We start from the raw sequence: 25,702 nt of genomic DNA, 5'->3' as shown, positions 1-25,702 counted from the left end.
TGTGTGTACATAGAATAATTCTGTTGTGTATCAGACATTGAAATCCTCAGTAAATTAAATTAAGAAATCAAAAGGCTTCAAATTAACTTTATAGATCAGCAGACACGTCTTCATTGTCAGATTTTCCATGCAGCTGGCAAACTGTCATAAGATATGTGACAAAACAATCTACTGAACAGTCATAACAAGCGAGGCCAAATTAAGGGCACAGAGCAAAACCAGCGGTTGGGGCAGTGCCACACTGTCAACAGACAAACTGAAGGACGAAAGAGTGTCTAGAACCCTGTAGTGCATCTGCAGTTCAGAGTGGATTTTAACAATGTGTACTGTTCCATATAATCACAAAGAGAATATTCAAAGTAAGCAGGAAGTAGCCTGCAGACTTTGCTTTCTTAGATTCATTATTAACATGGCAGACCTGAGACAGGTTCCATGAATAGTAATGAAGTCCTCACTTCCAGGCGGTTCGACAATAACACAGGCGAATGGCCCTCTGCAAGCATTTCACTTACCAAGGTCTACAGATCCCTTTGGCAAAAGGTATAAACGTTAAAAATCCATTTGAGGCTGTGGGGCAAATTCACTTTTCTTTAAAGTACACCTGGAACATTTCCAGTTCCAGCTACAATGACCAGGCTCCAATCTAATCTACCTCATTACTTCACAACGGTAAGTGTGCAGCAGGCTTATGTATCAAAGAAAGAAAGACGCAGAACGTTTCCTGGACATGCAGACCTCGTTTCGAGCAACGGTCCAGGCCTGCCGTTAACAGGAAATGCTGATAAACCCTGTCCAACGTATGAGACTGGCTCCTCCAGTCATTCGGTCTCCTTGATTGTTCCATTGCACACTTGTCTCAAATGTCAAGGCAGCCGGCACTGTATTGTGTTCCAAACGGCACACGTTCGGTTTGAAGGAAGGAGGGGTGGAGTAATCTGCGCGCCCTTTGCAGAAAACTCAGCCCAGCTTTACTTGACTTTACTCAAGGAAGGTCCAAATCCGGCTGCGATAAAACACACTACCTCTCTCAGAATTATAGAGGGTTAAAAAAGAGACTACTAGTCAGTGTTCTTGCCTGGTGCATAATGCATGCCTGTAGATACTGCAGACCAACAAAACGGCTTTCTCTCCAACACTTGTATCAGAAATAATAGTTAGAGGTGTGAATAATTGTGAACCAGGTAGTTTTTTGGTAGTAAAATACTATTAATAAAACCAAATATGTTTTTATGAAAATTGTATTAGTTTTGCTGGTTTGGAATTTAAATTTTTTTGAGCATAACATATACCTCAGTGCTTGTATATTTTATTCATACAGCTTTATGCTCATATTTATCAAGGGTGTGAATTAAAAAGAGTCTACTGTAGCTGCACTGTAGAAACTGCAGTCTCCTACCGGCCATGAACCACCCCAGGTCCTCATCTCATGAATTTCAAACAGGAGAAGACTTCTTGCCCAGGATGAAGACCCCAGTGCTGTCAACTCCCTCACGCTATGGCTGTCACACCATGTTTGTTTACTGTGGTTTTGCCCGAAGTTGGGTTCCCAGCTCTTCCGTGCGGTCCCCGGGAGCCATGTTAACAGCATGTGCCGTGATTCCTGATGCGTGAATGGTTGGGTCAGGCCAGTCCACATCACGTCATTTCGCCAGGCAACCAAAAAATATCTTTGCAGGGTTCAGTAATGGTCATTGCCAATTCACACGATTTGAGGTAAATCTGTAAATAAAAGATGTGTACCTATCCAGTGGAAGAACCACGCAGCTTCACCGTGCATATAAGCACTTAATGCCGAAAAGAAGCTACAAACAACGTGCTATTGTCTGTAAAAGGTGTGTTTAATTAGGTGAATGCTACCAGGGTTTGCAAATTCCAATTGTTTGTCAGTTAGCGGTCATGGCACAGTCGGCATTTCCTTACGCAGGCAAAAAATAACTTCAAAGAACAGTACACTCAAAACATAATTTACGAGTAGCAAAGCACAAGGACTTTTTTTCACTAACTTGTTTGACTATTTTCGATGCAAACAAAGTTCACGTTTATCATGCTGGCAGATTGCAGATTGTTTTGAATCTTTTGTTTTTGTGCCAGTCCAAAAAAAAAAACAAGTTATTGCGAATCTTTCCAGGTATCGATCTTCAGCACTTGACATACATTTCCCAAAGCAAGGCAGGGATGACTGCACTATTTATTTTCCATTGTACAGTAAGATCCCAGGTGCTTTTGCCCGTTTTTCCATAGTTGAAAAACAATAGCTGGTTAACACAAATGTCTCCGTCTGCCCTGCCCAGGTGTAAATGCTCTGCTCTGGCCTCTCTTCTCAGGCCCAAACTCATACCATCCCCTTCTCCACTCCCGCACCGCAAGACGAGCTCCAAATGACCAGCAAACACAGTCACCAATTACCCACAAAAAATACAAGAGGGGGCATTTTAAAAAATGAAGGTAGGAGAAAAATCAGTAAGACTGTGGACCATAGTTTCTAGGGTAGTGTCAACCCCCTTCGCACATGACACGAGGGTTGAAGCAGATCCGGTCAGGCCACTGTTGTGCGCCTCATGGGCTGCAGTAATTGGGACGAAACTCACGGGTCGTCCACTGATCCAGAGCTTCACGTGAATCCGGCAGGGAAAAACGAGGTAAACAACAGCTGTTGGGAGCAGCTCGGCACCAGGGCCGGGTGCCAGCCAGGGCCCGACGGGGAGCCAGACCTGACTGCTCCATTGATCTCCGCGTCACCTCCGTTACCGCAGCGGACGGCACGGAGAGCAGATGGAAGAGCGGGGGAGAGGGAGAGCCGAGAACCCCAAACTCACAGACAGGGGTGAGGAATAGCCGCACCACTCTAATTACAGGGCACAGGTTCATGTTCTACACACGCACCACTGAGAATAGCGATTAGAGGGCGAACCGGCGATGCACTGCAGTGAGCCCAGACAATGCATTCTACATCCAGGTGACAAACAGGCAGAGAGCGCAGAGGGAACTGGCTGCTCCAGGGTGACCCGTTGTCCAACACTGTCTAGCCACTTCCACAGGTTCCCACTGGAGTCTCTTTTTCCTTCAGTTCCATCAATTCAAATGTATGGGATTCATTCATTCAGTCCTCATGCTTCTCGCTGGTCTGTGTTACCAAACAAATTTAACATTTGTGATATTAATTCCCATTCACGATATAAGGACAGAGATTAATACATAATAAGCCCTTTACTTAGCCTTCCTTTCACTCTTTCACTGCTATTAGGGCACATATCAAACAAGCAATGTTCCTGCCACAAAGACCTCCTTCATGGCTGTGAACTGTGCTGTGGCAAGCTTCTTTTTTTTTTAAGAAGTAGGCTAGATTTTCTAACTGCTCCAAGCTAAATTTGGACGGACTGAGATTGCCTCTCCTAGTGTGACATGTTAGGAAAATGTACAACTTCAAGAGAAGATCATATTCTCTTAAGAAAAAAAGATTTGAATGTAGTCGGCCACTTTAAGGGCAAATGCAATGTAATCAAACAAGACTTAAGGTTTTATGGACCGTATGCTCAGAAAGATCCACTTTATGCTCATAACGACTGAAAATACAAGAAACAGCAAACTCTGCTGCATTTAAATATATTTCTACATACCGCTCACTCCATTATATAACATTTTACACCACGTTCAGTATTACGTAATAAAAAGACGGCATGAAGGAATAAGGTTGCACCATGTTTTGTCATTCCATAACTGACACCGCACCTGTAAATTAACCTACACCTACACCTCACTCATGGATCCCCAGGGCTATCACCGAAGAAATATCTTGGGGGCAGGTGAAAATGGCATTGATGAAACAAACTGCACATAGTGTAGCAATTAAATTACATTGCATTTGCAGCAGCCTCAAGCTGTGCAGTGGAGATGTAAACACAGAGCTGGATTTAGCACACTATAAATGTGTGCCCCAACCAGGCAGCATAAGGGCAGACATGTTTGCTACTGACTGAGCAATCAGACACAACCTATGATGCTCTGACATAAAATGCTTCCTTGGTGTGTTGGCATTGATATAACAGATCATATGAGCAGTTATTACTGCTGCTTAGTTTCAAGGAAACCAGCTTCCTGAACTAGACTTCTTCATGCACAAAGCTTCAGCTACTGAGGTTTTTTGACCAATTACACAACTAGTTGGTAATTGGTTGTCAAATAAAGTTAATTATGGTCCTTCTCCAATATCTCCATTGCAGTTCTTTAAGATTTATCGTGTTTGCATATGTAACTTTACCTTTGGGGTTTCCAAAGAACTTTCTCTAGAAATAAAATATGCAGGGATTTAGCCTAATACTATCAGTACAACGAAATGCAATTTAGAAGCCTTAAAACTGCATCTATCTGAACTACAACACAAAATACAGCAACAGATTCTGCAGGAAACTTAACTACAAAATATCATTACATTTTTTAATTTAGCCTCTCACATTGGAGGAAACATTAGTACTACTGTACTGAGCTAATCTGTTTTTCAGGAACCTACATATGTAAATCTGTACTAACTGCCAGCGGTTGTTGTAGTGCTATAAGGTTTGTACTTTTACTGAACCTTTCCGAAACCATCACCCCATCCCGTCACCAAGCATGGTCCCAGCTATAACTGCCATCAGCAGCATAAAGAAATCATGTCTCGGCTCAATTCCTTAACACAACCTCCTCTCGTGTTTTAAGCTTAGAGAAGTATTCCATGGCTTCGATGAATTATGGATCAGCACGTAGGCTGACTGACATCAAGGGGAAAAGATGGAATCGTACTGATCGCGGATGACAGACAGAGAGCAAGGAAACTCAACGGGAGGCATTCCTGATGGAAGGCGCCCCCTTCGGAAGGAGATGTGGCAGCTCCTGCCGAAAACTTGCAGCAAAATTGGGAGCGTCAAACCACCTCCACAAGCAAAAGCTCAACTTATCACTCTCACTGTGCATCCACACCCCCTCGCTGAAGAGCTGCCGGAATTTGAGCACAATCTAACTAATGTCCGGACAATGCTTCAGTGGAAACCGGGTGTCTTTTTCATTTGTGTTCAAGTGTTCAATTTCATATGAATAAACTCTTCTTTACATACGCATGCGTAAGCGTCCACATGAAAGCTTTGCGCATGTGTCTTGCACAAGCTAATCTTATCTTTAAATGTCAGCTACATTAACAGTCAAAACAATATAGTGTTATTTTCTTAGAGGACAAATGCACTCAAAAATCACTTGTGAAAAATCCTCAGTCTTTTCAATGGCAGTGAAACAACTTTACTTCTTCTTGGATGGTCATTTCTTTTGAATTGTTTGTTACCTCACTGGTGATGCGAATCCTGGCACTGAGGTTGTCACAGTGGCTTCCATATTGTTAAGGCAGCCTCCAAAAACTCAGTGCTCAGTGACACATTAGCAGCTGCTTCCTGATGCGACCAAAGTCATTTGGAGCGCACCATGTAACCAGCAGACAAGTCGGGAGCCACTCAGCCTTCCCACGTCCCTCTATGCACTCATTGCTCAACCATCTGTTTTCTCGCTTTTCTTGCAAAAGAAGTAAAATCCTTAAGAGATGCAGCTTGAATGGGATCCAACCCCCATCTATATGGGAGTTCTGTGGTTTGGTTCGTAAACCAAGGGAGTGGAACCTACAAGGGGGCAGTTAGGCGTCAGAAATTAGGGTTTAAAAAATTATTTGTGTATATATATATATTTTTTTTAAGTATATATATGTAAGTATATATACATAAGTAAATATATTATTTTAAAATCTTTTATTATTATCAAAACCTACGGTCTCAAACAATTCAGAGGTCCTATAATGCTCCACTGTCATAATTTTTGGTTTTATTTACCATTCATTAATTCATTTTTTTAACGAATAATATCCATTACAATGTTGTACAGCTGATGGCTGAATGCGTGGCCTAACAGTGAATCATGATTTTAAACCACACTGTACTGCAATCAATGCACAGTGAATGCGGCTTCATCCTGCACCTCTTACCTGAAAGAGTCAGGTTTGTGTTGCAATGTTATAATACTGAGTGGGAGGTAAATCTGGATATGGGTACTTCAAGTTAGGAGCCACTGGTTTGGAGAATGTGAGAACTCTTGTCTTTTAAGAGGTGGTAAATGAGTATGGTGCTTCACTTTAGTTGCTCTAAAAAAATAGATAGACATTAATTTACAGTCAATACATTTACCACGGGGAATGGACTGACCAAGGTAATAAAATCATGATGTACGGAGTCTGAAGACAAAGGAAAGCATTTTCTTTGCACTATCCGTAATATCCAGACAGGAAAAGCTTGAGCTGTGGTCAGGGTTATTTTTATTTCAGAGCAAGGTTGGGGAAGTTAACTGGACTGTACATTTCACAGTTCATGTTAAAACCAGGCGTTGAAACAAATCCTGTGAGCTTTTTTTTTTTTTGGTAGGTTAGGCGTGTTAAAGATTACCTTCAGTAAGTACGTTTTCCCCCCTGCTGTTACTTTTGAAGAGTTAAAAATATGAAAATTCTTATTATTTTATAGTCTTTATTTGTGACAGCAGCGGGTTCTAAGACTTAAACAGGAAGTGAGAGACTTCCTTTCTGCTTTCAGTTCCATTTCTGCCACAGTGTTCAAGAGACATAATAAAAAAAGTGGCGCATTGCATCAGCGGAAGTGAAATTCTCAACCAATCGTGCAGGGCGTACAGTACAGGGCTGACAGCGGAACATTATTTTTGTGAATATGTAGGCACGGGCATTTACCATCCTGGGATCTTGATAAGCAGCCCCGGGATCTTCTGCCGGAGCGAATGTAAAAGTGAGCGCTGTGACGCGTTTGCTTTGGTTTATTCTGGGCCCGGTTCCTCTCATTCAGCAGCCGTTCTCCCTGAATAATTATCTACAGCACCAGGGCAGTGACAGACGATTCCAGTCTGTGTGTGAGACCTGGTTATTTATTTCAAGCTTCAGACAGGGGCTTTAATTGGATTCCAAGTGTGTATAAATAGGGGAATTGGCTGCTACAACTTAAATACAGGTGTGTGAGAAGTATGGTTGAAGTCATAGGGCCAGATTTACTAAGGAAACAATCGCAACGCAACAACATTCGCATACACAGAACAACTGTTTAAGTGGTCTGAATTCAGCGAGCTCATGACTTCAACCGAAGTTTCGCGTCCTTTCAATAAAACAAATATAATTTCATATTATATCCGAAAATAAAAGTACTTAGTAGAAAAATGTGTGAAACATATTTTAAATCCAGGCTTCTTTCCAGAACATAACGCATCAGAGGGTGCATTTGCTCATCTCCACCCCATGGAGCCCGCGAGGGAAACTGATTTGACTGTTGAGGATGTGCAGACAGTCCGATACCCTTATCCTGCGCGTGAGCTACAGGCTATATCAGCACAGACAAATTATCACCTGCTTTCAGAAGCTCTGAAAATTCTCACACAAAGAGGGGAGTCACAATTAATGCCCGCTTTTAGTAAATTAAACAGAATATTTCATTGTCCTAATTTAGATCATCTTCACTCTGTTTTAGCACCTTCACTCCAGGCACAAGAACAAACACATTTAACTATGCATCGAAAGAAAAGTTTCAGGGTAACATCATTACATCCCAATTTTGACTCACTGCGACCATTTAGTAAATCCAATGTAGATATATTTCAACCTTGTAGCAACTGCTTTTGCATGGCAATCCTTTAGTAACCTGGTCCTGAATAGTTTTGAACTGTTTGCAGGCACAAAGCAATGGCTAGCTCAGCCATGTTTAGCTGCTGGATGTTTAGCTGCAAAATAGTGACACCAGTCTAAGCAAAACTGAACCACGATGGTCACAAAATGGACCAAACAGAACTTGGTTTTGCTTGTTCTAGGACAAATCAAACGATCACCGCCAGGTTATTATCCTATGCATTAGGTATCAAGAGTAAACGACACACTAGCACTACATGTGGTTTTTCGGAACACAGAATGGAAAATAACCCAACCCCCCATGAAACTCCAGGGCTGCCGATGCTTCAATAACTTCCTGTTCCCCTCCCCCTGTGCCACTGATTTCTCTCGAGGGACTGGGGCCGTTCAGCTGGAGAAACACAGCCCTTGAGACAAGGCCAGGCATGGAAGTGGGGCCGAGCGCTGATCAGGATAACGTGTAGACGCACTGACGTCCGTGCTGAGAATCCTGACTCTCACACGAAGCCTGGGGAAAAGACAAACTGCTCACAAAAGCAAACACACACACACACACACGCGCACGCGCACGCACGCACAGATTACCAATGCCAAGCTTCGCGCAGACGTCGAGTGAAATTAAAAACTTCAATTCACAATCAACCGAGCGTTTTGCAGAGCGACGTAAATCAATAAGCATTACCGCCAGCGCAGGAGAGGGGCAGTCTGGGAACGGCTTCCCTCGTTTGTTTAGTGAAAGGGGGGCTGCCGCGCTTTATTTTCCCTGGTCTCGCAAAGCACCCTTTCCCTTCGACATGGCCGCATTCTGGGCATGCCTCTGGTTGAATAAATGCGCACAAGTGAACCCCAACGCCCCCGCCGCCCCCGCCATCGCCCCCCCGCTCCCTCCGAGAGACCCCCCCGGCCCGCACTCCGCACAGCTGAGAAACCCATCACGCTGCCGGGGCGGGGGGACCAGGCCGGCCCCAGCCCCGCAGACAGACGCCCCAGGACTGTCCTCACGCTGAAGTTTACGCGTGTTTTTGGAACCGTCTTTCAAACGCAGTGCAGGCGAAAGGAACATTCCTGTGTGCGCCACGTCAGCTTTTAGGGCACGATCCATGAGGAGCGTTTTAACCAAATATTTCGCTTGATGAACGAGCGTGTCAATTACTGTATGTGAACAATCCACCGGCAAGTATTCCCAAGGTTCTGTCTTACTAGCCTCAAACTGCAGCGTTCTCTTCCTTCTCGCTGAGCTAGAGAGTTTAGCTTGCGAAAAAGACAAAAACGGGGTAAAATTCAGTTTAAAATCAATTTAACCGTGCTGCTTCTTTGGTGTTAATTAAAATGCTAATCTTATTTAGCTGTGTGAGAAGCCTTAAATGCAAGACCAACAGAAAAGTGAGGAAATAACTGAGGAATTTGGGTGGAGGACTTATAAAAGGCTGATACTTGCCAAGCAGCTGAGTTCAGGATCACCGCCTTTTTTTTTAGTTTTCTTTGCAAATCGATTTCTTATCTGCTTTTGAACAAAAACGGCAGTGCAACCTTCCTGGTTCTCATCAACAGCAGTACAGTCATCCTCATCCTCATCTCAAAATGCCCTGGGTAGGCTCTCCAAAGCACCACCATCTCTCCACGCTCAGTTTAAACCAGCTGTAGGTGGGTTAATGCAACAAAACGCAAAAATGCATAATTCATGAGCGTGCGCCAGCAGCTTTCTCTCCACTGGTGCCACAATCTGGACGCAGCACTGACAGGAGGCTTCAGGTGGCTAAGCAACGGAGATCATTTCTGGGTACAGTCCTTCAGTATCTACATTAATTGACTGGGAGAATAAACTGCAGAGGTCAGGATAGGAATTCTCTTCATACAGTAGAGAGCAAATACCACAGTGAATTTGCTGAAGTTTGCCCTGCGATTGCGCCCCCCACTAAACTGTAAACTATGTAAACAGAAGTCACATGGAAAGAGAGAAAGATAGAAAGATGACACAGCACCTGCATCCCAATCAGCCAGTAAATGAGTACAGAGTCCGTGTACAAAACAGTAAGGTCTTGTCAGTTAGAAAGGAATGCTTAGCAGTGTTCTGTATTTTCAAGACCTATGACCAGAAACAATCTATGTCCAAGGATTTTGTAATGAGACTTAATTAATCCACATTCACCTCAAACCGCTCCAACAAATTCAACATAACATAATTTAGGTTGACCGAAACAGAAACAAAATGACACTGAAGGGAGTTAAAATAGTATCTCTAATGACCTCGGCACCACAGCTGCAGTGACTTATCAAAATGCTGCAGTGTACAGACTGTGGTCTTAAAATTAGACTATTTTGGACCACTTTCCTAGATTTTTACCCGCACAGGACAAGTTCTTTAACATGCCCTTTCTCCTAATGTGGGGCACTTTCTCGATGACATTCTCATTTAGATTCAGATCGAGGTCTGTGCGACCTTGAAAAGGTAAAATTCAGCCACCAATGAGGCATAATTGCATGCTCAATTTTCTGCTGCCTCCTCGAGTCTAGGAAAGTGCATTCATCCGAACGTTGGGATGAGGCCTGAATACAAGCAAAAAAGACGTCCGACCCGGGAATACTGAAACCTGCCATACCTGTACAAGTTGATGCCACTGGGACTGAGAAATGGGGTCTCCAGCCCAGGTGTGAAGGGGCTCCAACAAGGGGAGGGGCCTGACAGATCCCACCACAGACGCCCGTCACACACGCATGCTCCCTGGGGGGAAAGCAGAGGAGAAGACAGTCACTCTTCAGCAAATGGCCTTACTTTTTCTTCCTCGGGTTCCAGGAGGCATCTCTTTCTACTTTAACAGAAACATTAAACAGCGTGCTAATATTTTATTCATAGCAGTTCTACCCCCTCAATATCCTTCATCTCACAGCCTATGTACTGTGCTCAGAATAATTGCTTTTTAAAACAAAGTCTGATTACCTCCCCATTCATGCGCAAGAAAATCCGCTGACATGTTTAAGTTTTACGTCTGAGGGATGTGCCAATCAGCGTGCTATTTACCCAGTTAATTAAAAATGACTTTTTGCCTTAGATTCAAAAAGACAGGCTCGAGCCCACTAGGTAAAAGTCTGGAAACTGTAGTGCAGACTTCCTTAGCATAGTAATTCCATCACACTTGCCTTGGCAAAGTTCCATGGATGCGCTGCATGCATACGAGCCGGGCCTTCGGGAATTGGACTACATAATTCATGCAGCTATATATGGCTGTCTGTTAAACGTGAGTGTGAAAACTCACAACCGAGACACCCACACCGGGGTGTAACCGGCTAGAGGCTTCTTTTGTTCACAGCAGCGTTACAGAATCATTTTCTAGCACATTCTCCAGCTCAGATCACCAGCTCTCTCACAACTGGGAGGGGTAATTCAATTCAGTCCAAACCGCAAGCTGAATCAGATGCCGAAATGGTCAGGGCGGAATGAAAACATTGGAGAGAGATGAGGGTTGTGCATCTCCTCCGGTATGGGAAAAGCTCTCCTCTTGTAATAGCGCAACATCTGCGACAGTATGTGAGGAAAGGTACAACAGAATGAATCATAAATTGTCATCTGCCCCATTCACCTAATGGCAAACGCGAGCAGAAGATTGTTATGGGCTTGTGGCGCACGCTCCGCTCAGCGCCTGAACATGTTTGGTTAACATCTCCGACATCGTACGGCATTCATCAAAAACCACAGCGTAACTCAAAGCAGAAACAAAGCAAACAAAGCAAAGAAACGCACTGAGACGCCTCCCTTCTCACTCTCACACTGCCAGGAGGCCGTTTCGGGCCTCCTCTGGAAAAGGCCCTCCTCTCTCAAGGCTCTCGAAACATCGCTGCACACGGAGCACGAACCAAGGGCCTTTTGGAAAGAAGCAGCACCACCTTTTTCCCCCTGTTCTCCGCCCGAGAAAGCGCCGGGGCTGCCGGGGGGGGGGGGGGGGCTCTCTCGCTGACGGAGAACGAACTCGTCCCGTCCATCCTCCAGGAGACGAGAAACGCCAAAACCCCGAATCGGGGCTGTCGAGAGAACGCCGACCGGCAGACCCCGGCGCCTCACCGAAGGCGCTAATTAGGTTTCCGCTCACAAGGTTGTACTTTTTCCTGGATAACAAAAATCCTCACTGGAGAGAAAAGCGAGCCATAACTCATGTAAATGTACGTGTAATTTGCACCGCCGGGGAAGCCACTGAATCAAGCGCTGTTATTAACATGAAAGAGGTGAGGGTAAATAGTCCAGCAGAGGGGGGGGGGGGGGGGGGGGGGGGTTTCTAATACGCATGCAGCTTATGGAGGTATCTGAGGCCTGAAAGCCCGCCTTTGTCCCTGTGCCAAACACAACCCCGTACTGTTCAAGTTCTGCTCATCTCTTCCAAATGTCATGAACAGCAGTTGCGTGTGGCTGTCATTACACTGTGTCACATTCGAGCATATGCATCCCGCATATGAAATGCAAACAATTGGAGGAACAAATCACAACAAATATTTAAATAATTATAGCTAAGCAGCTCAATGATATCAATTTCCTTTATTGGAGGAAATGACTGGCGTCTAGTGCTCCCGGAACGGCGAGGGCCAGGCTAATTGAGATGCTAACGCAGTTCAGTGATTGGCTGGGATTGCGCGGCGTCTCCAGGGAGACTCTGACTGACGGATCGAGGTCCCGGTGGACCTTCGGTACCCAACCTCTCCCGTTAGTTTACACGTGTACCTCTTTAATGACCGTGATGTCATCCTCTGAAGCAGTAATCGCCTCGGACCGGCATCGGTGCGAAACAGGGCTCGTTTAGCCCTCCTTTAGCCCTAATGCGCTCCGCTCAGACCCCCTTTGTTACATCCGGTTTCATCACCTCAGCGGCTCGGTGCTCGTTTGTCTGCCCTTCCTCTGAGACTGTTTCTCTGAGAACCGGCAAGGCTGAACCATGTATTTTACTGCTACAGCGTATCATTTCCCACTTATAAAACTGCCATACTCTCAGACAGGTGAATATACTGAACACATACATACATACAAACTGCAATATGCTGAATTGAAGCGAAGCCGCTGGCGTGTAATGTACACCCGCCGACTAAAAGCGATTCTCCATTTTCGTTCCGAGGCAGCCCTTCCATTTAAAGTGCCAACGAGGCTCCTCAGCCCGGCTACCTGCTGAAGAAACAGTGAAGCGCTGCCGACGGGCAGACACTCAGACATCGTCAATAAGAGAGACCTTAAATCTTCATTACAGTAGGCCGTGGAAGCCCAGGGAACGACCTCAGCACATAAACACAGGCAGAATGGGGCCTCTCAATAAAGATTGATCAGTTCAATTCCGAGAGTGATTGCCTCAGTCTTCGGACGGGCACAAATTAATCATAAAAGCAACTGTACTTAACAGCCAGGCACTTTACTAGCACCGACAGTCGTCGGGTACCACCTTACTATACCCTGATGAGAAAATAACCCTCACAGAAAAACAGTCCAGTTACTCGCAATATACCAACTGATTCCACCATGCTTTTTTTCCACGCGGTCACACTTTTTCACTGAGTGCAGTCACACACAAACGCATGCACACGGACACACACACACACGTGCACATGTGTGTGCGCAGCCGCGAACACACACACACACACACACACACACAGAAGGTGCAAGCCTTCAAAGCCAGTGTAATACTGAAAGAGCCGGACAGAATATCTGAAACAAACTTCTGCGTATTTCAAGAGAGCTGACATACAGGAAACTGACAGCAGGAAAATGAAACCCGAATATTGGAACAAAGCTGCATCTCACAGCCCCGCTCCCCCCTCCTCGCCCCCGCTCCAGTCCCCCCCTCGCCCCCTTCCTGAGCGTTGGCCAGCCCCGCGCAGGCCTTTTCCCCCCCCCAAGCCGATGGTGGAGGCCCATCCCTCCGCGCGCTGGGATGACCCTTCCCAGCACCTCCCGGCAGCGGCTCTCGGGTACGACGGCGCCCTCGGGACCCGTTTACGCAGGTGTGACGCTTAGCGGGCTGCCCCCCCCCCGCGGCCTTCCAGCCGCGAGCGGAAGAGCCGGCTACAGCCATGTCACTCAGCACTCGGGCAGGCACATCCTCCGGCCTGTCCGATCACTACGGACACTCTGCTTCAGTTTGGATTTTTATTTTCTTTCCGCTCAGGCGAAGCATAGCACTGCCCGGCTGAATCAGTCAAAGAAAGAGGCTCCACTGAAACAGGCCATGGGACCACAGCCAGAAAAGGACTACATATCAAATTACTGGATTCCTGCCATGTCTCCCACACCAAATGTACATTAGAATGGCTATGTCTTGTTTTGAAAGAAATTTATGCATTTGAAAAACATGCTATAAAAGCTATAAATTATAAGCTATATAACAATAAGGCTATAAGCCATTGTCTTGGTTTAAAAATGATAAAGCCATTTTTTTTAAATCCAATTCATCAGCAAACAATAGACGTGTCTGGATACGACTGACGTTTAGGTTGACCACCTTTGTTTAGAATGCAGTATATTGTAGTTTGGCAGCTAACAGAGTAGGTGGGGAGGAGGACAGGCGAGGGCTTTGTCCACATGAGACTGAGCTGGCAGGGGCTGTGTGGACCAGCGACGGGCAGACCAGCCTCACTGGAATAAGGCTAGTGACACTACCGAATACAAAAGGTCACCTAGGACCAGGGCTTCCCAAACTGTGGGTCAGGACTTACTGCTGGGCCCCAAAAGGGACAAAGGTGAACTACATTATGTCCACATACAGCTATGCTATATGCTTTCCATAAGAATTCAATCAGTCAGACTAAATACTGCACAGGTTACATGCAGAGCAATGGATATTTCACATAGGCTAAAAACCATTTCATATTTGAAAACGAGTTACGCTTGGGTCACAGGCAAGCAAGGTTTAGGATCAACTGATTTAGAGCATGCAGATTTGTATTTAGGCAATTTATGAATTCAAAGGGCAAAGTTTCCGTAAACACAGATTATTCTCGGCGAGACCCCGATGGCAAAAGCGGTCGCTATAAAACGCAGCAGTCAGTATTGTCAACGTGTCATTCCAGCTCCCTTCAATTTACCTGGGGGCGACACGGTGACAGCTTGTGCTACGCTGGTGGTTTAAAATGATGGTTCGACGAAGTTTAAACTCGCTGTCAGTAAGGGAGGAGGTCTTGGGAAGCCAGCGTTTTACCATATATGGTGAGGGCTACTGAGAGCAGCCTACATGAGAACGTCAATTTTTTTGACGCATTTCCAAACGTGCGCATGCACTCAACACATCTCCTGCTTCCATACACACAAAAAACATGCTTTGAAATGTCTAAAAATAAACCGTGAAGCGAGCAGCTACCACCAATGGCTAATGGCATCGGAGGCATAAAACGCTTTTCCCGTGTTAACTGAGTACAACACTCAAATTCCAGTCACATGCTATGCATCAGTGTGTAGACTATTCAACAGCGCTATGCGGATCTAATCGAAATGGACGTGGCATAGTGACTCACTACTGTCGTTAAAAAGACATATCCCATGACACTGACCGCAGACAGTAGGGGGTTCCCCGGCGTCCTGGCCCAATTCCCAACCTGGCTTTCACAATCCTGCCATCTAATCATCCCCCAGTTTAATTGCCAAAAAACTGTTTGCTCCCACTCCACCTCAGCTGATGTGTGGCGAGCATTCTTAGCATAAAATGGCTGCCGTGCATCACCCAGGTAGCTGCTACACATTGGTGGTGGCTGAGGTGAGTTTTACCCTCAACACTGCAAAAAGAACTTTCAGTTTCGAGAAAAGCGCAATAAAAATGTCAGGAATTATTATTATTATTATTATTATTATTACTACTGTTGTTGTTATTAGTGTTATTATTATTACTATTAGTAATAGTAGTATTAGGCCTAGTAGTAGTAGTAGTATTATGATTAGGCCTACAATGCAAACATTCTGATATCAAAGGCCTACCATCTCTTCCTGGGTTAAAATGTTAGCCTTTTCATCCCTCAAATAATGAACCCTCTCTTTATAAACATCTGGGAAGCGCAGAATAGAATATTCATCATGCTACATGAGACGCTGATGTTCAAAGAGCTTTTAACCCCTTTTAGCAAACTTCTAACTAAATTCTCCCATTTAATCAGGAACTCATGGATGACTTTGAAGGAAGGCCGGAAATCATCATCATCTCTCTTGAAAATCAAATGTATGTAAAATAAATGTAAAAATCACGAATCCAAAGCAATGTGAGACCAGACAACTGCTGAAGAGACCTCAAAAACTACGCTAGAGATTCTAAGGCTCTTATGCACCCCATACTGCACTCATACTGAACAATATCATTGTCATTTCTACAGTCGAGTTGCAACAAGTTTTTATGTATTTTTCTTAACATGAGCCCCACAGAGTTCTTTTCTTCACCGTTCTCTTGATCAAATGGTTCTCTCAACTATGTTTAAGAGCAGGAAGCAAACCAAAGACAAAGAATTGCAGAGATGAAGAGTCTTAGATTCTACAGTTTTACCAACCTCTATTTAGACTATAGATACAAAGAAGGTAAACCTAAGGGGAGCTATTGTCAAATCCATAGTTCAGAGGGAGGTCTTTGGGTACTGTCACCTCAGGGTTTGTCACAAGGGCAAAAATAATGGCATGATGCCCAAACAACACTCCAATGACCACAGCAGCAAAACAAGCAAGCATGCATTATCAAAAATGGCACCGACATGACATATTGTATCAACACTTAAAATGACGCAATATGTCAAGTCAATAATATTATATCATACTATTTGTTTTCTTTATGGTGAAGTTGGAATGCCCTTGGCTGGAGAGGGATTTTAATAGATTTTTAATGTAGCCTAAATGCATCATCGCATTCCAAACGTAAATGGCAACGTGACAAATGACACCATTGAAGCCTCCAACATGTATCCATCTTCTTTAGCTTTTATCCCGCTAACAAAACGTAATAATTCTGTCAAAGCTGATGTAACATCGGCCTGGGCTCATCAGCCTGGAAGACGTCAAAGATAGTAATTTGACATGTTCACTCCCCGCTGCATTATCCAATGCGGGAAGTGTATTAATTTAACAAATCCGCAAGACAGATTCGCAGAGATGGAAGATGTGCCAATTTGCTTTAACACGCACTCACAGAGGCGCATTATGATAAAGCATTTATTTGACCATTTGACATGTATTGTGATTTAGCACAATGGCGACGGCGAGGCCATATTTCAGTACCAGAGAAAGGAATATTAAAAATAAAATTCAATTTGCTCGTCCATTGTCTCGGGATGCGGCCAGGGTCTGTCTGGCCCAGGCCATTACGCCCAATAACGGAGCCCGTGCTTCGCCGTGAGGCAGGACGTCTATCGCGACGGATCGCATTATACGGCTCTCAACGCAAAACATAGCCGGACAAAGAGGGATTTCGATTGCGATGTTGCTGAAACAATGAATTGTGACAGATGAGAAGGAAATCCGTGGGGATTCCACGTCTGCTTTTTTGCTCTCTCAAACACAGCCCCCAGTCAGAGAGCGGCTTTACAGGCCCTTCATGTTCCAGACTGAAATTAAAAGTGCCATTTTATGTGCTGGCGTCTCGTTTTCTTTTGGTCTCGACTTGGGCCCCCTGCAGAGCCTCTTAGTCATTTTTAGCTCCCCCAGGGGAAGGCTCAGTGGTGCTGTTTTCTGTGGAACATGGTGCTCGTAGAAAGCACGCGCCACAAATAGAATAGCGCTATTAATTGCACTGCCCAACATGAGAGGCGAACGTAGCGGGACTTCTGGCAAGCGCGTCCAGCTAAATCACAAGCCCTTTGTGTGGGCAATGAGTCCCACGATGGGGAACTGAAGTTGGATCATGCCAATGCCAACTGAAGGCTGCGTGTGATTGGCCGTGGCATTAACCGAGCAGGAAAAGCTTCAGCCACTCTTCTGGGCGATAAGGCAGCATCGGACGGTGATGATATGTGGATCGTCTGCTGTTGTCCATTATTGTATCCGTGCTGCAGAGTATAACATACTGTACCGAAAACAAATTCCACTGGTCTTGGTCATGTGGCTAATAAACAATCTATCTATCTATCCATCTATCTATCTATCCATCTGCACGACCTTCCAAAGCAGTGCGTTATTGCACTGCAATCCATCTGCACAGCTCTGAGTGAAAAGTCAGTTGCCTGCTTTTTCGAATGCTAGTCTGCACTACTGAGTTCCATTGATGGGACAGGCTATGCACATAAAATTTGACATTCAAAATAGGAGAAAACTAAAAATAAAGAAAATTTAAAAACAATAAAAAATTAGTTTGGCTGGGGATTATCATCAGTCATGAAAGCCTCCAGCCAATAATTATATCAATAATAATAATAATAATAATAATACATTGCATTTATATAGTGCTTTTAATCACAACACACTTAACAGTGAAAGGGAGCAAACTAACCTAAACCACCACCAATGTGTTGCATGCACCTGGGTGATCCAGGGCAGCCATTTTACACACACATTAGCTTAGGTGGTGACGGAGGTCATTATTTAGCCATAGTTATCCTGGGGAATGGTAAGGTAAGAAGGATCCCCCATCTCAGCCTCGCAGGATGTTCTGACCTTGCACTGACCTTGAGATTCAGAATCCGGGATAAATATAAATTTGGCACAGAACGAAGCGCTAGTTCTCATGCATGCTCCATGACGACTGTCACACGTGTTCTGGGTTTTGAATAGGTAATACTGCACAGTGGTTTTAGCAGGAAAACACAACGGAAGAGACAGTATTCAAATATATCTCCCTGCCACCCCTGAAAAGAATAAGAATAACAATTCAAACCAGAAGCCCAGCCAGAAAGTACACCAGGAGTTATATTTAGTTATCTGCGACTGAGATAAGAGAAAATCCAGAAAAATGACAGCCGGCATGGCGCACGGTTCTCACGGTCCGGGCACGGAGAGGAACAAGGCGTACTCGGGCTTGATGCAACCGCAGATGTCAAGGAAGTGAAGACATACATGAAGCACAACAGCTGGAGCGTCTGCCAAACTACACACACCCATACCAACACTGCTATCCACCGCAGGCCAGAGCTCTCCAACACCGCAGTATGCACATTATTTAGCGAGCACACAGACCCCAGGACAGTATGTAAAAAAAGTGACGAGCCTCTCTCAGTGACATCACTTTGAGCCCCTCCGCCCTTTATTTTCACGTCCCTTTCTTCCCCGCTCTGTTTCTTAAACACAGCTTAATTCCTCTCGTAAATCTGCAAAAAAGTAAACACAAGCTCCCGGAGACACCACCTTACACATTCGGAATCACAATTTGTTCTGTTTTTTTCTTTTTTTGGGGGGTGGGGGGGTGGTGTGTCCGAATTAAAACAACTACAGCAGAGGGAACAAAGCCGCGTGTTTTTCACATGGGGTTTTGCGCAGTCTAAGTATTGCCTCTGACTGATTCCTTGGACAAGCAGGAAGTGGAGAGAGAGAGAAAGAGAGAGAGAGCAAGAGAAGGAATAAAACAAACAACAAGGAAAACAAAAACACAAGTCAAACAAGACTCCAGCTGTGCAGGGTCCCTCCCAACCCCTCCAGGTGTGGGCTCCAGTCCAGAAACCCTGGCTTTCCCAACATCTGCAAACAAGGCAGACGGGAGGGGTCAGCCTGGCCAGCAGCTCAGCAGCCATAAGAGGCCTCTGTTCCAGGCCAACACCACAACTTAACGCAGAATCCACTGAACATCGGGCCTCGCCCACAAAAACCAACACAACTCACGAGCCACGAGCAAAATCTGCCCGTGTAATACGACCAAGCTCGCACTATAATTGCAGCTGTGGAGGCAGCAGAAAAGTGCCAGGTTCTGCTCTCGTAAACACATTCATTTGAGAAACGTCTTGTTTTTTTGACACCCCGGTTTCTTAAAAGGGGCGCCGCTGTGCAGCTTTGGCCGCCGTGACCTCTTCTGTACGGCGAGCGTTTCCAACGCGGCCGCAGAATGTTGACAGGATCCGGTGACAGTGTTTACAGTTGGCCAGCTTTAGCGCTCTGCGTGCGCCGCATCCTTAACGCGCTCTTTCCACAGATCTGAACGGAGACAAACCAAACATTTTCGATGTTGTCGTCTGCCAAGGACAGGAACCGCGCGTCTGCTAAGGCAAGAACGGAAAGGGACCAAAATACATTTTTTAAACAACATACTTGCATGACAGAACAAAAAAATAAAACGCATGGCCACAAGGACTGCAGTTGGATACTATTTTTAATAAAGAAGTCAGCAAATATATTTAGTAGTATTTAGGCTATATTTAAAATTCTGCTTCAATGAACTATGACATGAATCAAATCCCCTAATGCATAAGAAACTCTCGCCTAACTCCTTGATCTCGTCGAACCCCTTGAGCCGATAACGCCAACTCCACAGTGCAGCTTCACTGTTATCCTGTCACAGTTGTCTGTGAGAGGAAATGATATCGTCTTTACACTCAATTGAACTGAAAAGTCAATCTACTGTGTAATCCTGCTTCACGTTTTTACACGCCTAAAACAGTAGCTTGATTGGTTTTTGAACACTCCGCGAAGCATTCATATTTTCTATCCTCAGTTTATGAAGAATCTTCCCTGGTGCCTTTCTGCGTATTAGTAAATCTGTCAAATCGCCATGGCTACAGGGACGGGGCAGAATTCCTGTCCTTAATTTGAGAGCAATGATTACTGCCAGCAAGTCTTCGCACAGCAGTGCACTAAGCAGGTACATTCTGCACATATCCAGCCAACTGAATGCAGAATGAAAATAACAAGGCACATGACAGAAATGCTGCTAACTGCCCAATTGCTTATTTTACTACCTGTAAAAGCCCCCGCAAGCTGTTTATTTATTTTATGGACTTGATTAAAATTTTAATGATGGAATACAATGATAAAACAAGAAATGTACTGGGTAACCAATAAAACATTCCTTCAGAAAGGTTTATAAAGGTTATCAGTGCACTTTCAATACTGAGCGGTTACACCCAGCTACATACCTCTAATGTGCTTGCTTAGATCGATAAGCAAGTCTCGGTTTTATTTTTAAATTTTCAGTTTCATGTAAGCTACCTGCCCTCGATTACCCGTCTTTCTGCCTGGCTGATGCAGGGAGAACTCAGTCACCTAGAAACCGGACACGCGAAAATAATCACAGCAGCCATTTCCACACAGGAGAACAAAAACTGTTCCTTCGTCATGCACGCATTGCTACAGGATGCACAAATGTTTTTTTTCCCCTGTACGTTCGCATTCAAGCTGCGCTTAATTAATTGCGCTGCACACGGAAAAACGAAGCTCCCCAGATAACCTGTGATATAACGGACACCAGCAGGCTCCTCGGGGTCTCGCGCAGACGCCCGATATCTCCGACCTCGGCGGGGAAAGAGGCATCCATCCAGTTACGTAAAGACTTAAGAAATTAAAAAAGGATAAGGACTGACAGAAATCCCGAGAAGAGCATTGGTCTTCTCAGGCCCGGGAGCAGCGTGCCCGCAGCAATTCTGAACACTGCCATAAGGAGTATAAATATTGAATCAGCAGGAAGGCTTTAAATGACCTTTAATGTTGCTCCTTAATGCCTCATACAAGCCAAATTAATTTCAGGGATACCAAAATAATGAAAAGAAAAATGGAAAAAAATGAATGTTATTAAAAATTCAAGGCATCTGTAGGCCTACTTGGGAGGGAAAAATTGCTTAAATTGCTAAAATAGGTTTAGGGCCCATTGAGCTTCTGGCTTAGGGCGATGGCATGAAGCCATCGCCTTGCCCGAGCGCAAAACTCAACACAAACGGTTATTCGTGAAACGCACAGATAGAGGCGTGGACAAAGAGGGAAGTCCACACTGAGGTGGGCGGGGCTCATATTCCAGAGTGGCCAGTCCTTCTCAGCAAACAGAAGCGATGCTGCTCGAGGAATACCGAAAGCTTGGATTTCACCAAAGGACGAACGAGCTGTTCACCTGAGTCACATTCGACATTCAGCCCTGGCATCACGACAGAAATGGTGCGACACAGCGCTCCTCATGAGACCCGCTCTTAGATCTGCCATCTCATTTCTTTTCCTTGTCAAAATGCTGGAATTGCCAATTGTACCATTCATCCAAGCCACTTACCACTCTGATGCACAGGGAGCATGACAGCTAAAGTGTGTGCACTCCTTCGATGTGCATTCCCATGAAGAGTCGCCATTTTCCACACTAAAGGCCACAAAGTACGATAGGAGAGAGGGCGCAGTCAAAAGAATAGAGTAATCTTTCCCAGGTAGCCGAGAGGTGCCTGGTGAACACTACGGGGCTTCCCAGTAATGACAGCAGCACTGGCCAACTTAAGCTCTCCCTGCCAGGTAAATTGCAGTCTCCTCACAGCAGAGACCTCCTTAAACTTGCAAACTCAAATCTCAGCCTGGCCTGCAGTTGCTGTAAATGGCTTTACTGCCAAAGCCACCACCACATTTTAGGTAATCTTAACAGACCAAAATATAATGTAATGAATACAAATCGATCCTGCCGAATCATAGACGAGCAGCCTAAGGGATTACAGAACTACAGGCTCTGTGAGGCAGTAAATGGTCAATGACATGACATGTAAATTTTGAGTCCCAAGAATAGGCTAATTCATATGTAGGCCTACATATTGTTTTATTTAACTCTGCTCTCCCTTTATTGAACCACTTGCAAAAATGCTATATGGTGCATCTGACAGGTAGCCTTTAAATCAAACAAAAAATGTGTTTGTAAAATGTTAAATTTCATAATAAAATTATGAATGAATTACTCTAGCATGAACCACAGGGAGTGTGACCAATGCGTATTGCGGTAAATAGCAAACTTGTTTGGGCTGACGGGTGGCTCATCGTGTTAAAGCACAGTTATAGTATATGTATGGGCCCCACAGTTGGAATCTGGCATTAGCAGTGCCAAATGCTCCGTAGGCTATTTTACATGCACATTTTATTAACAAAATACCAGTGAGAAAACACAGGTTTCAATTAAACAAAATTTGCTGTAACACTGTAGCGCAAAACAATAATCAGTAAAAGCAATTACAATTTCCATTACACAAACCACGATGTAACACCTCATTTGAACTTACTGGACAAATTAAATTAAATTGATATTATTTCATAATTAATAGATTTTAATGGACGAAAGCTATGCTGCTGCATAGTCATCTTATTCTAAATGTTGCCAAATGAACATTCAAAACAAAAATGAAAATTTGTCATTTTGTTACTTGACAAATCTCATAGCATAATGTTCCCATATTTAAAACTAAAATGTTGTTTGTGTAGTTAATTTATTATGACAAAAAAAAAAGAAAAGAAAATGAAGTAATTATGCGTCCTTAATAAACTGGGCACTGCATGAATATTTAATGTTTTGACTGAGCACGAAATCATTCTTAGAAACGGAGTGCTTCATTTTTATGTGCACAGTAGATTTAAACAGCATGTGAAAAGGAACAATTCTTTCCTAAGGTTTTTCCATCACTACATCCACGTTATACCTCAGTAGGATATGCTGAGAAGTAGGCTGTACTGAAATAACTAAGCCATCACTGCCTCTCTGGTGATGGTTGGTTGACTGCAGAAACTGTTCAGTTTACTCCTTTTAAAGGAATAGCTTGGCGGTTCTTGAAAAACAGCAAGTGGTACGAGATCAAATCTCTTTCCAAGCAATAATTTGATTCAGAGCTTGAAAAAATGCTTGCTGGCCAGAACAATAGCAACAGCTTTCATCCAATTTTATCAACCGTTATCCGCACAGCACAGCAATGTTTGGGCTGTTTCATGCTTACACTCAGTTATCAGTTACCTGTTATCGAAAATAAAATAAATAAACTCTCCAAAGGACACACGGATTTGCAAAGCTTCACATTTTATGTATTTTCCTCGTTTGGTAAAGTGTATTCATCTTTGAAGAATGTGAAGCTTTCAAACCTGAGACAATGATAAAGGTCAGGGCTTCGGTGTTTGGCAGCCTGTCAGTACTGCACACTCCTGCTGCCGCGAGCAACGGGGCAGACAGTCGAAAGTCTGCCTATTTGAAGGGTTTGGAAATGTCAGAACCGGCAATTACTCCAGTCACCACAGCGAGCGTCTCCTCTCAGGCGAGTCGCCCGTGTCGATAAGAACCGTTTTACTGCAATTCGTAGCCGAAAAATGGTTGTGTGCAAAATTAAATCTGTTCACGCGCACAAAGAAAACCTGCTCAATGATCGCCGGGATGCCCAAACATTTGTCCCCTGGTGGAGTGGAAGCAAAGCGAAGTGGCGCCTATGAACATTAGCGTTGGAGCACTGTTATTCAGTTCATAAGCACGCGTGCTTTCAAACATTTTTCACCGGGAAATAATTAACACTCTCCTTCAACATGCAGTGCCCAGCAGAGACCACAAATACATGCGACCAAGAATGCTATTTGAGCACTCCACTTCATATCATATCTCAATGGCTGTGCAACTGGGTTTGTACACACCATTACCTTATCACTAGTCTGCTAACCGCGAGCCAACACTCACAGACGGGATAATCGGACAAAAACGGTTCTCTGATGATGACCTTCAACTGGGCTAGCAGTTGTCAAGCCAATCCAGCACACTGATAAGACGAATGAAGGACTAAAAGTTAAAACCGCAACAGAGACAGCGCCAGATAAAAACCTCTCAGTAAGTCCCAGGAAATCTCAGTTGAGTTTGCCGTATCGATTTGTTTGTGTTAATTAGTAGCCGACTGAACTATCATTGGAGAGATACAAATTAACTGTTCTTCCGGTCAATTATCAAATTTGTCCCAGTCTGACATCTTTCCTGAAGAAAAGGGTTCTCATATGTCCATTACTCTTGGCAGACTGTGCATTATACTATTATATTAGCTTATTAGCAGACAACATCAGTTTAGCACTAGGATATACCAACTGGCAGTTCTCACTTAAAGACCAAGTAAGCAGGGCTAAACCAGCGCTACAGTTGAACCGTTCATAGGCCCTTACATAATATCATGTACAGACTCTCAGGCTCTTCATGACTTTCTTATTATTTGTTAATTACCGACTGCCTGTCCCTTTCAGGAGATGACGGCCTTACGCTTACCATTTCCTCTGCTCGTTCCTCTCCGTAAACAGGAAGCAAGTCTCAGTCACGGTTTCTTATCCTCTTTATCCTGTGCTCAAGACAAGCCACCGTTTTTAAACAGACGGCGCTTTCGGCTTCCTGCGCTCTCTGCTATCAGGCGACGCTGACAGCCCAGGCACCAGCCGAAGCTGCAGACCAATGACTCCGGCCGGGCTGCGCGAACCCATCGCTGTTGGGGTGACTAACTAGAACAAAAAGGGGCACCCCTGAGTAAACTAACGTGATGATTCATTGGTTGCATTGAACAAAGCTACTATGTATCAGGATTGGTGGACTGGAAGAGATATAAACCAGAAGCAATGCGCCTGCCGCCTGCCGCCTGCCGCCCACCACTAAATCATTGTTCAAAATGACAGTCGACCTCCGAGTTGTACTTTGGGCGAGGAGCACGCATGATTTGAGTACAGCAATTTTCCCCATAGCCATTTAATTTTAAGAATGATAAAATAGTCAAATAGATATCAAACGCCCCGGCAGTAACGTGGGAAATTGCGCAGTAGAAAGCCCTTAAACGGAAGCCCTGACTCGATGGGGTCATTAAAGATCATGTGACGCTTCTAAAAAAAGAGTGTTAACCACAGTGCCTTGTTCAATTCCCCATATAACTGACTCTCTACATGTGACTGCCTAACCCTCTTCCTACATGTCATTGGCTACACAACCCCTTGCATTCACTGCCCACTTTGACTGTCATCATTGCAAAGAAGAAGCAAGTAAAATAAAAATGCAATAATGATTTAAACTGAAAAGAATCCCCAGATTTCAAACTCATTCCAAATGGAGTAGCCCTATGGAGCAGACAATGCATCCCGAATGGCTATGAAGTGGTCCAGCTGCATTATTCCCACTGTTGACCTATGATACAGAACAGCCGTCTAGCATACAGTCT

General features: G+C 44.5%; 1 protein-coding gene across 4 annotated transcripts in view; it reads right to left on the bottom strand.

Moving 5' to 3' along the window:
• galnt1 (UDP-N-acetyl-alpha-D-galactosamine:polypeptide N-acetylgalactosaminyltransferase 1) overlaps nt 1-25,702 on the bottom strand; it is a 179,397-nt gene that overhangs the window by 130,823 nt on the left and 22,872 nt on the right. For 2 of the 4 annotated variants that reach the window (XM_035415692.1, XM_035415686.1), the window contains one exon: nt 10,288-10,409. The exons of 1 other annotated variant lie outside the window; for it this stretch is intronic. The gene's annotated coding sequence lies outside the window, so the exon portion shown is untranslated. Of the gene's footprint in view, nt 1-10,287; nt 10,410-24,771; nt 24,980-25,702 lie in introns of those variants that run through there. One more of the 4 variants, XM_035415696.1, reaches the window with a different exon arrangement.

The sequence above is a fragment of the Anguilla anguilla genome, chromosome 1 (genome assembly GCF_013347855.1).
Source record: "Anguilla anguilla isolate fAngAng1 chromosome 1, fAngAng1.pri, whole genome shotgun sequence".
Taxonomy (NCBI): domain Eukaryota; kingdom Metazoa; phylum Chordata; class Actinopteri; order Anguilliformes; family Anguillidae; genus Anguilla; species Anguilla anguilla.
This window is presented reverse-complemented; position numbering and strand designations above follow the sequence as displayed.